This window comes from Rhinopithecus roxellana, chromosome 7 (genome assembly GCF_007565055.1).
Source record: "Rhinopithecus roxellana isolate Shanxi Qingling chromosome 7, ASM756505v1, whole genome shotgun sequence".
In the NCBI taxonomy this organism is placed as follows: Eukaryota; Metazoa; Chordata; class Mammalia; order Primates; family Cercopithecidae; genus Rhinopithecus; species Rhinopithecus roxellana.
In genome coordinates this window covers 52017314-52030512 of record NC_044555.1, presented here as the reverse complement: position 1 = coordinate 52030512, position 13199 = coordinate 52017314, and the positions used below count along the sequence as shown (strand labels likewise).

General features: G+C 50.3%; 1 long non-coding RNA gene across 1 annotated transcript in view; it reads right to left on the bottom strand.

Moving 5' to 3' along the window:
- Positions 1-3339: 3339 nt before the first annotated feature.
- LOC115898604 overlaps positions 3340-13199 on the bottom strand; it is a 30435-nt gene continuing 20575 nt past the window's right edge. The window contains exons 2-5 of the long non-coding RNA XR_004058282.1: positions 11675-11828; positions 8818-8935; positions 8259-8395; positions 3340-5004 (exon numbers count right to left, since the gene is read on the bottom strand). This is a non-coding gene — a long non-coding RNA (uncharacterized LOC115898604). The remainder of the gene's footprint in view (positions 5005-8258; positions 8396-8817; positions 8936-11674; positions 11829-13199) is intronic.

The following is a 13199-nucleotide window of genomic DNA, read 5'->3' as shown; positions in this document are numbered from 1 at the left end:
TCATCATCTGAGAATTCTTCCTGTTGTCTTACCTGCATCTGTGCTATAGTCATTTAACCTCACTCCCATGACCCCTGTCCTCATAAAATGTCCCTTTAAGAACTCATTACTCAGCCGAGTGTGCTGGCTCATGCCTGTAATTCCTGCACTTTGGGAGGCTGAGGTGGGTGGATCACTTGAGGTCAGGAGTTCGAGACCAGCCTGGCCAATATGGTGAAACCCTGTCTCTACAAAAAATTAGCCAGGTGTGGTGGCAGGTGTCTGTAATCTCAGCTATTCGGGAGGCTGAGGCAGGAGAATTACTTGAACCTGGGAGGCAGAGGTTGCAGTGAGCTGAGATCACGCCACTACACTCCAGCCTGGGAGACAGAGCAAGACCCTGTCACAAAAAACAAACAACAACAAAAACAGAACTCATTACTCAATTTTTGAGGCCCTCAAAACTTAGGAATCTACTTGGGCTCTACTGGATAAGGCCCCCAGATAAATTGTGAGCTCCCTGGGGGGCCTGGTGGGGAAGGGAAATGGTGGTTTATTGAGGTCCCGACTAGTGTTCACATGGTATCACTTACTTCTTGAGACAGCCATGTAAGGTAGGGATTCCTACCCCATCATACAATGAAGAAACTGAGAGTCAGAACAGTTGACTTGGCCAAGATCACATAGCTGGTTGCATAGTGATCTTGTGATTCCAGGGCCAGTTTTCTGTCCACCACATTAAAACAGACCCCTTGCCACTTACACAGCAGAAGTATTTCCAGGTGTCCCATAATAACCTTCTTTGAGTGCTTACTGAATACCTTTAAAGTCACATCTTAACTTTAAGAGGCTCCACCCTCCCTCAGCCCCTCACTTTCATTTTGTCCACTGAAAGGAGCCCCCAGCTGTGCTGGCCCGTTTCTGTGTGGCCTTGGGGGAAGAGATTCCACCTGCCTCACTGTCCCCCGTACTGACCACCCTGATGCTACTGCCCAAAATGCCCCAGGGCATCTCCTCTGAGCTAGGTGCTCCAGGCTAGCCATAGAGGACCACAGAGAGCATAGACCCACAGGATACCCTGATACCAGGAGAGGGTGACACACTAAGCCCCTGGGAGTGCAGATCTTGGAGATTGTTGCCTTCACAGAGTAGGTCGGTATTTGGACTGGGAGCTGTATAATGAGTGGGGACCTATTACATGGAGATGGAGCAGAGGCTGAGGGACAAGCACAGGCAAAGGCCTGGAGGTGGGAAGAACAGAGCAAGCAACTGAGTGTGGCAGGAGCCCAGGGTGCGTGAAGAGAACGACCAGAGCTGAGGAAGGAGAGGACAATTAGGGTCAGGCCTCCTCTCAGCACCCCAGCCACCTTGGGCTGCTGCCAGTCAGCCATTCTGCCCAGTTCCCCATGGACAAAGTGGGCAGGCAGGCCTACTGGGCCACTGTGTGCCGAGTCATGACAGCTAAACTCATGAGAGCCAGGACCCAGGGGCTGCTGGCTGTAAGGCTTTGGGGGATTTGGACCTGCACATTTTGACAAACAAAAGATCCTGCTGTGGTGGGAAGGGCCAGCACCCGAGGATCAGCTTGAGTCTGGGCACTTGGGCCAGGAAGAAGTGGAGGCGCGACCCTTGTTGAAAGTAGACAGCTCTCACTCTTAGCAAGAGACAACTCCCACTGTTCAGGCTCACCATAGCCTGATAAATGAGAAAGCAGCGTCTGCACTTGGGGAGAAGTGAGTGGCATAGGAGGAAGGTGGGTCCAGGGAGGGTAGGCCAGATGAACTAGGAGCCAAACCCTTACTGACCATCCTCTCTGCCCATGGTGGACCAGAGAGAGGAAAGGGACCCTAGGATTCAGAATGTCTTGAGAACCTACCATAGGCCAGGCTGGGAGCTTTAAATGTACATTCTCACAGAATTCTCATGACAGCACTATGGTCTAGGTGTTGTTCTCCCCATTGTACAGAAGGAAAACCAAGGTACAGAATGAGCAAGGGACCTGCCTGAGGCCACTCAGCAAGTCAGTGTGGCAGTAAGGCTTCAGTTCAGGCTTGGGGCTCCCTGCCTAGTGCTCTTCTTCCCGCAGCCCCTGGCATGGGGAGTCCTCAAATCTCCCAACATCCTTCAAGACGCCAGCTTGTCTAGCCCTGTATTTGTACAGAGAGGGGCAGAAGTTTGGCCAGGAACATTCAGCTGGCTGAGAAGAAGAGGCCCCGAAGTTCCCTACCCAGCCTATGGCAGCTGGAGGGAGACGGTGAGTCGTGGAGCAGGGAGGGAGGGTGGGTTTGCTCACCTGAAACATTTCAATTACATTCTTATAAAGTATAAATGTATGAGTATAAAGAAAGACTTGCTCGCACATGCTTTTGGCAGCCTCCGTGCAAAGAGATAGCAGAGAGCTCAAAAGATCTAATTGCTTATGTAATCTCCGTTGAATTTGGTCTATCGGGAAATATCTCTTGGAAGTGTTTATCGCATCCATGTTATAAATAGCCAAGCTCGACTCTCCTCCGTGCCTTCCTGAGGCTGCCTGGGGGCTGGGCTGGCAGACGTCAGGAGGGAGGAGCCAGGTCCTCTGCGGAGGAAGGGGCACCTGCCCTGGCAGGGTGGCTCTTGGAGGCAAGCAGGGAGGGCACTGACCTTCAGTGTGCACAGAATCAGAGCCGGCTACTATTTTGCCCAACCCCCGCCTCATCCCGAGGAGGGGGGTCTTGGCATTTCCATGCCCCCCGGCATCCCTTCATTTAAAAGCAGCAGCCCTCCTCTTGTCTATGAACGTCTAGCTTAAAGAAGAAATGCGACAAGGGAAAGCTGGAAAATGAGAAAATATCCTTGGAAATTACACCAATACTATCATCCCCATTTTGCTGATGGGGAGACTGAGGCTCAGGGAGGCAGCAGGCACCAGTATGTGGTGGTGCTAGAACCAGGTCTGTCTGACCTCACATCTTGGCTTTTTGCAGCATAACCAAGGGCCACCCTGCTGGCGATGCAGGGTTTTGCTAACTTTCTCCTGGGAGGAACATAAAGTGGCAACTTGGCAGGATGCGGCCTTTTCACATACACACCACCCCCCTTCACTTCTGCAGTCTCAGTGATCTCTGGCCATACCAGGCCTGATCTGCTCAATTGTCACAACTCAGGGAGCCCTGTCTCTTCCCTCTGCCAAGCCCCCTCCTCCACCACTCTTGAGGTCCCAGCTCCAGGCCTGCCTCTTCCAGGAAGCCTTGCCTGAGATTTATGGCCATCAGTTGCCTGGCCCACCTTGGTTGTGGTCTAGGCCCCTCACCTGCCTGTGGAGCTCCCTCATTACCTATCTCAGTTTCCTGTGGCTTCTGTAACAATGACCACAAACTTAGTGGCTGAAGACAACAAAAATGTATTCTCTCACAGATCTGGAGGCTAGATGTCTAAAGCCAGTATCACTGGGCCAAAATCAAGGTGTTGATGGGGCCATGCTCCTTCCAGAGGCTGTAGGGGAGAACCTGGTCCTTGTCTTTTCCAGCTTCTGTGGCTGCCGGCATTCCTTGACTTGTAGCCACTTCACTCCAATCGCTGCCTTTATGGTCACGTGGTCTTTTCTTTTTCTGTCTATGTCAAGTCTCCTCTGCCTCCCTCTTATGTGATTGCATTTAGAAACCCTTAACTTGATCATATCTGCCAAGATCATTTTTCCTAATCAGGTAACTTTTACAGGTTCCAGGGATTAGGACCTGATATCTTTGGGGGATATTATTCAGCCTACTACATTGTCTTAAGGGTCTCCCTGGTCTTCCTTTTTGTGAGACTAGAAACTTCCAGAAGGCAGAGACAGTAGATGATGTCTCTGAATGTTCTTCGCATGATCCCCTATGTCACTTGGAGCCTCCAACAATCTTCAGGAAAGGTTGGCTGACTGAGTGATTGGCATCTTGCCCCTTCTCCCATTGGTCAACCATCAACTTCTAGATGTACTTGGTGTTTTCTTCAGGCTCCTGGGGCCACATGGCAGCATAGAGGAGGCTGATTTCTGGCCTCCAGGCATCTGTCAAGGTCTCCGGATGAATTTGCAGACAAGTGCCTCATGGCACATGTGCGGACATGGCTATTCACTGATCAAATTTGGAGCCTGGGTCCAACTGTGGGCAGGAGGAGCACATCTCATTGGCTTTCAGAGTCTGTTTTCAAAAGCATTCCCATTCCTGACAGACTAGAAGGAGGGGCTGAAGCTTACAAAGGAAATATGACAGGGAGAAATGTTAGGTCTTGCTCTTGAATCCAGTCCTCAAATGTAGGCTGGCAAGGGGGAACCAGGTGAGAGGGCAAGGAGCAGAGCTGAGGAGGTGACTGTCATATGCATGGTCTGACCAAATACATCCATGGAACCTTCAGCTGCATCTGTAGGCAGTATAGAAGTGAAGTTTCAAGAACAAGGAGGTGACAGACTGCCCTGGAATATGGTGTCAGCTCTGTGTGCCACGTATTAAGGGTACCAGAGTCACACTGGAGCATGACCAGGGAGGCAAAAGCATGCCGTGGAGAAAGCGAGGGCCCTGGTCTCAGGAGGAACAGTTGAAGGAAGTAGAGTTGTTTTGCTTGGAGAAGACTCAGGGGTTATGGCTATGGTTATGCTTCAGACCTCTAAGAGGCTGCTGGAGGGCAGAGGGAGAAGGCAGAGCTTAGGTGGCCCCCAGAGGCAGCACTGTGACCAATGCATGGAAACCACAAAGAGACAGAGTTCAGCTAAGTTGAATAAAGCAACTTTTGGGCCGGGCATTGTGGCTTATGCCTGTAATCCCAGCACTTTGAGAGGCCGAGGCAGGTGGATCACCTGAGGTCAGGAGTTTGAGACCAGCCTGACCAACATGGTGAAACCCCGTCTGTACTAAAAATACAAAAATTAGCTGGGCGTGGTGGCGGGCGTCTGTAGTCCCAGCTACTCAGGAGGCTGAGACAGGAGAATTGCTTGAACCCAGGAGGTGGAGGTTGCAGTGAGCCGAGATTGTGCCACTGCACTCCAGCCTGGGCAACAGAGCAAGACTCCGTCTCAAAAAGAAAGAAAGACAAAAAAAAAAAAAAAAAAAAAAAAAAAAAAAAAAGGAAGCAACTTTCTTAGAGTTAGGCCTGTCCTGAAATGATCTCTGTCCTGAGAGGGAATAAGCTCCCTGCTTCGGGAAGTAGGAAAGGAGAGGCTGGGCAAGCATTTGGCTGAAACATGGTAGACGGGACTTGAACATCTGAATGAGGATTTGATCAGAGCAGGCAGCTCTCTGGAAGCTTGGGATGGCCTTCTGTCCATAGAGCCTCTCACTTCTTGATGCCTCATCTGGGAGGCCTTTCCTTACTCTCCCTGCTGGTCCCCTCACCCCACCCTCCACAGACATAATTTTCCCTCCTCAGAAGACCCAAAGCACCGACCACATTGTATCCAAGCAAATTCTTTAGGCTTTGTCTCCTGCATGAGACTGAAGTCCTCTAGAACAGAGAGAGGACTTCTTCAGCTGTGGATCCACTCTTTACCTTTCCCCACACATTGCCCGGTGTCTGGGCCACAGGAGCTAGAAGAGAAGAAAGAGAAGAGTGCTAAGGCACAGTGGGCGGGGAGAGGGCTCACTCGCCAGCCAGGAGTCTTTAGAAACTGCACGTTGACACAGATTCAGATATAGTGGAAGTGCGTCCTAGATGAAGGTGGGGTGAGTGAAGGTGACCTCTTAGAGTTCTTTCAGGCCTCAGAATGCTCTCATGAATGCCAATCCAGGTTTCTGTCCTTTCCTTTTCTTCTTTGCATCATTCTGAGAGAGTTCCCCCAGCCCATGCTTCTGTTCCCAAGGGGCTTTTCCTCTCTACTGGCCCCTCTGACTCACTCCAAGCTCCCTCCAGATGGGCTCCATCGTCCTTGAAATCCCCAGCTGGGCCCACCAGCTGGACTTTCTCAGGAGTGAGGCCCAAGGAAGGTGCAGAGCCCACCCAGCAGGCTAGAGGGAGAACAGCTGCCTTTGGGGTAAGAGGGGTAGGGGGTGAGGTTCCCCCATAAGCAATCTGTGTTGGAAACGGAGAAGCTCAGTATAGGAATGGAGGTGGGGGTGGCTTTTTTGGTTACCGAAAAACATGCCAGGCCCAAGGTGGTCATTCTCTTCTGCAGCTCTGTTGATTAGCTCCATGCCCACTTAAACGCTTCATGCATGTGATGGTCCACATGCATGCCCGGAAGCCTGAGGTCTGTTATGGGGGTATGACCTTTGGCAGGCCCTGCCCCTCCCTCACTCTGGCCCTCACTCAGGCATCACTTCAAAAATGGTAACAGTGCCTGTTTATGTAGCGAATGACACTGGACTGGACAGAACCCAGCATCACTATCTGTCCTTATGTGTAGATATTATTGGTTTGTTTACTTGTTCACTGACTGCCCCCTGGACTGGCAGCTTCTTGGAGGCATGGATCTCTGTTTCGCTCATCACTGCACTCCTAGTGCCCAACTCAGTGCCCTACACAGAGTAAGCATTCAATCAGTATTTGCTAAATCAGTAGATGAATGGTAAAAGCTACGAATAGCTACTTCAGAAAATGTCACATCCCTCTACGGTTTTGCCTACAATTCTAGGGGAATCTCAGACCCCAGAAACCTGTCTCTCAGATACCCAACAGATCCATGGTCCCGTTAGGAGACCCAGAAAGACCCAAGAGAGTAGCACATGTTTATTGTCTTATGCACTGTGTGAAAACAGGTTGTTATGGACCTAGTCAGGAATAGGAATGGACATAATCATGGAGTCAGAGGTGTGAGGATGTCTCTAGGCTTGGCTGGGACACAGCAGCCCTGAACCACGGAGCTGCCAGAAGCAACAGGCTCTCTCTGCTGAGGCTGTGGGCTTACCTCATGGTAAGAAGCCAGTGAGAATACAGGGGCTTCTTGCTGGCTTGCTGTCCTGCCCCCAATGCATAAAATGGGTCCTTTGGTTGAGACCTCAGCATCTTGGGCTTTGGGCCAGTGACATTCAGTGGCCCTGAGTCTGCAACCTTGGAGGATTCCTGAGCACACAGAGATGAAGAATAGCTCCTGGGTCATGGGCCATCCCTTGGTGAATCCAGGCCAGGGTCTGCCTCTACCCTCTGCCTGCTCTCACACCCATCCCAACAGCTCTCAGTCCTCACCAGCTTCAACAGGGATCCAGGTCCTTGCCCTGCCTGTTTACCGGCCTGTGGTGGGCAGGCAAGCACTTTGGATATGTTAAAGAGCTGTGCCCAGAAAGTGATTTTTGCTATCACTTCAGGTGCTGTGTTGCAGTTCTCTCTCTGTGGGGGGACAGACATCCTGTGGGGCATGCCACGCTACAGGGAGGCTCTTTGCAAGAATGGAAAAAAATAGGAGTTGGGAGTCAGCCTGGTCTGCGTTCAAACCCTGTTTCTGCCACTTTCAAGCTGTGTAACTTTGGGAAAGTCACTTGATTTATCTGAGCCTCAGTTTTCTCATCTGTAAAATAGGGATGAAAATACATACTCTTCAGGGCTGATGCAAGGATTCAAGGAGATAATGTATACGGAGCACTTTCACAGGGTCTATCACTTACTGGGTTTTCAATAGACAGTAGTTCTCTTTTGTAGTTAATATTGGCAAGGGCTACTATAGAAAGTGTGGTCCCTGGACCAGCAATGTCAGCACTACCTGGGAACTTGTTAGAAGTGCAGGGTCTCTAGCCCCACCCTAGATCTGCTGAATCAGAAACTGCATTTTAATGAGATCCCCAGGTGAGTCCTAGGCATGAGAAAATTGGAGAAGAGGAGGCTAGTTCACAGCCTTTAGGCTGGCAATCATATATGAGGAATATCCACTTCTGGAAGCCTATCCAGGAATTAGCTTCATACATCCTTAAGTTAAAATGGTAGTAGTAGTGAGTGCAGTAGTAGGGTTGGGAGCAGTAGTAATAGTGGTAATAAATACTGAACATTTACTATGTACCAGACACTATTTGGGGTGCATCACAGTAACCCCATGAATCAGTACTGTAATTGCTGTTATTTTACCAGTAGGAAAGCAAGGCACAGCACAGAAAGGTTAAGTTACTGTCAAAGTTGGGATTAGTGACAGAACCACAGCACAAATCCAGGGCACCTTCCTCCAGAGCTCACTCACTGAGGGCAGGCACAGAAGAAACTACATTTCAGGGGCTGGGTGCAGTGGCTCATGCCTGTAATCCCAGCACTTTGGGAGGCTGAGGCAGGTAGATCACTTGAGGCCAGGAGTTCAAGACCAGCCTGGGCAACATGGTAAAACCCCATCTACTAAAAATACAAAAAGTTACCTGGCTGTGGTGGTGTGTGCCTGTTGTCCCAATAATTGGGAGGCTGAGGTGGGAGGATCACTTGAGCTCGGGAGGTCAAGGATGCAGTGAGCCAAGATAGCACCATTACACTCCACTCCGGGTAATAGAGCAAGACCCTGTCTCAAAAAAGGAAGGAAGGAAGGAAGGAAGGAGGGAAGGAAGGAAGGAAGGAAGGAAGGAGGGAAGGAAGGAAGGAAGGAAGGAAGGAGAGAAAGAGAGGGAAAGACAAAAAAAGAAAGAGAAAGAGAGAAAAGAAAAGAAGGAAGGAAGGGAGGAAAGAAGGAAAAGAAACTGCGTTTCAGGAGCAACATGGTCAATTCCATGCCACAAGCACCCACTGAATTGCTTCCCCATGTCTGCCTGGCCCAGGCCTGGGAGATACGGAGATGGAGGAGACACAGGCTCTGCTCAGTGCCAGAGACAAGCATGCGAGTAAATGATGAAAGGGGGTAACCTGCACCACTGCTGTGCCTACATGGGGAAACAAAATACTGTGGGGGCGCGGAGGAGTGAAGCCACGTGTCTTGCTCACGGGTACCTGGTAGAAGCAGCTTCCCAGCAGGCCGGATTGTTCCCAGTTACAGCTTCCTTTATAAATCTCCAGGCTCTTAGGCATGATTAAAGTGCCTTCTGGATCAGACAGTGAGTCTAGGATTCTAGGGAGAAAAATGTTGACAAGGTATGGGGAGGTGGTGGTGGTTAGGAGATGAGAATTTGAGCCCAGTTTTCAGTTTTAATTCTTTGTGTGGCCTTGAATGATCAGGCCCCAAATTTCTCCTAGTCTGTAGGGAAAAGAAGTAGAAGCTGTGGCTGGAATTGTAAGGCCAAAGTAAGGAACCAAGGGTTTGTTGCAATTTTTAGCAGTTGCACTATGTCCACTTTGCTCACTGCTATACCCTAGGCACCTAACTCATTGCCTGGTCCAGAGCTGCTGCTCCATAGTGACTTGTTGGATGCATGTTGAGGGAGTAGTCACAGGAAAAGGGGCCCAGGATGAGCAGATACCAGCTTCTTTATGCCCTTATGCCTGAATCAGCCCTCCATTTTGAACACAGTCCAGTTGGCCTCCTCTCTGCCTCCAGGTCTGCTCTTGACCTCGAGCTGGAGTTCATTCTGCTTCTCTCCATTAGGGCAATGAGTCTCTGCTGCCTGGTGAGAAACCCAAGGCTGACAAGGCCCTTGGAGATTGGTCCATTGCACAGATAGGGAAAGAGGCCAGAAAAGAGAAGGGACTGACCCAATGGCATGCAGGGAATCTGTGGTAGAGTCAGGACTGGGAGCCACATATTCTTATGTCCCCACCCCATCACTCTCCGTTCCTGGCCTGGGGCTCCCAGGAGTCAGGGAAAGACAGAGATAATGAGTGAATGAAGGACGAGGCTCTGTCATGAAGAAAGATTGGCCTTCAAGGCCTCTGGAAACAAATTGGAGGTGTGGGGAGAGCCAGAGGTGGCAGCACCAAGGACAAGGCTGCTCACGGGCAGGGGCTGGTGGGGAAGTGAGGGAGAGGCGCAGGGGAGTGGGCAGGCAGGAAGCTGTAGTTGGAATGCTGAGGAGACATGTTTCTTTTTAGGCACTCCTCTTCCACTGCTCACTGTCTCCTCTCAGGAGTAAAGGGAGAAAAAAGAGGATGTGATGCCTAGGTGAGCCCCATTATGTGGAACGTGTTGGTAGGGGCTCCACAGATAGCCCATTCTGCAGTTGGCAGCACCAGGTCCAAGGCCTTCCTCCAGGCCAGAGCCCAGCCTGCTCGCTCAGCTACTCTGTCTCCTTGAGGCTGGGTCAGAACCCTCAAGGTCTCACAAGATGCCCTCAACCCACTGACTTTGAGTTAAACACACCTAGGTTTGAATCTCTCCTCCAACACTTTCTAGGCTATGTGAACTTGACCTTACTTCTCCAAACCTAGGTTCATGCAACTGTAAATTGAAGAAAATGGTCCCTGCCCTGCCTCCCTCCCCAAGTGGAGTGCTCTGCACTCCTTCCTGTGAGAGCACTGTGGCAGGGGTCATGAGTCCCTTGCCTCTTTCTTTCCCTCTATACATCCTGGTCCAGCCTGGTGGGGAGGGTACCGAAGACCTTTCTGTGGCAGCTCACATTCCAGGCCCTCTCAGCAATGGAAGTGCCTCTGGTCCCTCAAAACTGTCCCTCCCCCCAATCATCCCCAAAGCAATCTTGGCAGTCATTTCACAGCACAACACACAATCAAACGTGTGCTGTGTTTCCCCCACATGCATGCATGAACTATACCTGCTGCTCACCAAATGCACAGGCCAAGGGTGGAGAAGGCACCTGGGGTGCCCTTGAGCAGACCCTCCAGACCAGGGCCTCCACTAAGTGCCTGCTGTGGATCGTCTTGCTAACTCTTTGCTACATATGTAGGAGGGCTTGCCACTATCTGTTTCACAGATACAAAGACAGAAGGGAACATCCTGTTCAGAGAAGAGGACTCCACATCCCTGAGATCAGCGGTGGCCGGGCCCACGTCAGAGCTCATAGCTGCTCGTGCTGTGTTACAAAGCCCTCAGGAGGAGACAGACAGGGAAACATCACTAACATGGAAGGTACCAGGATAGAGTCATATAATGGAATACCATACAGCAGTGAAAAAGAACATGGCCACATGTAACGTGTAACAACATGGGTGACTCTCCCAGATGTGATGTTGAGTGAGGGAAATACAGCAGAAAGAAAGAACATACTATGGCATGCTATATTTATATTCCATGAATATGAACTTCAAAAACATGTGGAACCAACCTATAGGGAGAGAAGTCAAAATAGTAGTTTCCCTTGGGGCAGGGATTACTGATTGGGAAGAGGCACGCAAGAGCCTTCTGGAGTGCTGAAAATGGTCTGTATCTCGACCTAGGTGGTGGTTACAGAGGCTGATACATATGTAAGCATTCATGGAGCTGTATGCTTAAGATTAGTGTACTTTAATGTATGAAAATTATGCCTCAATAGAAAAAGTATTTTTAAAAACCAAAAGTGCCAAGAGCTTTCCCCAGATCTTTGCATAACTGGCTTCTTGTCATTCAGGCCATCCCCTAAATATCACCTCTTCAAAGAGGCCTTCCCTGGTCCCCCCTGCACCTAATCGAATTTAGCAACACTCCCCACCTCTGTGCCTCAGTTGCTCTCTATTCTATTAACTGGTTTTCTTTTCTTTTTAGTATGTACCAGTGTGCTGGAGCTGGCTTTCACTGGCTCTTCCCAACTCAGTATTCAACGACTTCATACTGCCAGCTTGAGATCAGCCGTGATGGGAATGTTGGCACCACAGAAGTCAGCAGGTACTGCAGATGCCCTCCTCCAAGCAGATCACTCAGCATTTTCCAGTACACCCCGTACACAACACTATTTGAAATCATCTTATGTATTTGTCAGCATACTGATCTGCTGTATGTCTCCTCCACATGAAGTTTCATGAGGGCAGGGTCTATGGCTTGTCATTTTTGCCAGTATCCCTGGTTCCTAGAACAATGCTTGTTGTATAGTAGATATTCAGTACATGCTGCTTGAATGAATAAAAGTCTGACAGAAACACTGGAAGCACAAGAGAGGAAACTGTTACCTTTGTACAAGAATAGGGAATATTTGAGCTGAGGCTTCAACCATAAAAGAGAGTTTGCTAAGGAGCCAAGGGAGAAAGGACTTCCCAGGCAGAAGGAATAAAATGGAGGCGTGAAAGAGCATGGGAGGTCTGGGGGAAAGCCAGCCACCAGAGTGGCTGTATTGTAGGGTGTGTGGGGTAGGAAAGGCCTTGGGAGTGGTGCAGAAAGGTAGGCTGGGGCCACATTGTGAAGGGCCTTAGCTCCTTGAATGGAAGGCTGGATTTTCCCCTGTAGGCGATAGGGAACCATTGAAATGTTTTAATTAAAGAAATAATCCGATCAAGTCTTTGCTGGCAAGGTACCTCTGATGGCAGCCTGGAGGGTGGATTGAAGGGGGATGACTGGAGGTCCAGTCATCTATCCACAGTATGCCTAGGATAGAAGGCTTGCCTTTTGAAACCAGCAGTTCTTCTCACTGTTTTTCCTGCCTGTTTCTATTCCCTCAGTCCTCAGTGAAGATGGAAAACAGCTGGCTCTTCCCTCAAAGCCCAGTGGCCCTCTAGGTCCCAGGCCTTAGTTTCCATTGGCCAGATTTCTCCATGTGGCCTAGCTCTGTGGGGGAAGCCCTCGTGGCCCTGCCAAGACGCCCAAAGGATAAGTCTCCAGTGTGGGCACAGGAACTGCCTGTACCTTCCTAGTGTTTTCACTTAGCCAGCCCATTCCCCGTTCTGTGCCTCATCCTGCTGAGTCCCAGGCAGCAGCAGCCACTACTACAGTCACCGCTAGAAGAGGAGGGTTAAGGGGCCTTTGTTGTCTGTGGTGTTGCTATGCAGGGACAGCCACAGACAGCTCTGAGGTTGGGTTGTGGTCGAGAGTGGGGTTCATGCTTGGCAGCTGAGGGATGCCACCCCAGCCCAGGCTCCCGCTCCGGGCAGGGAGTGGTAAATTAGAACCTCCAGCCTTCTAATTTAAGGGACCAAAATAAGCCCAGGAACATTCCTGCTGGGGCCCCAGGAGCCCAGCCTTCAGGCAGCAGCTAGGCTCTGTCCTCAAGCCCTGAGTTGCAGAGGTTGGGGAGCTGGGCAGCCAAGGATGGCTAAAGCCTGGGTGACAGGACATACAGGAGGTATGGGAGGGAATGGGTGGAGGCATTTGTCTGTGGTTCTATAATCAGTCCACTTTAGTTGAGCCTGAATCCCCATCAAACGTTTAACATCAGGCACTGGACTAGCTTAGCCCTGGGATGACAGTAGCCAGTAATACTAGGATTTACCCATCTGGGAGAAACCTTAAAGACCATTTGGGTCAAAATTCTCATGTTACAGATGAAAAAGTGAAGCCCAGAAAGGAAAAGACACTAACT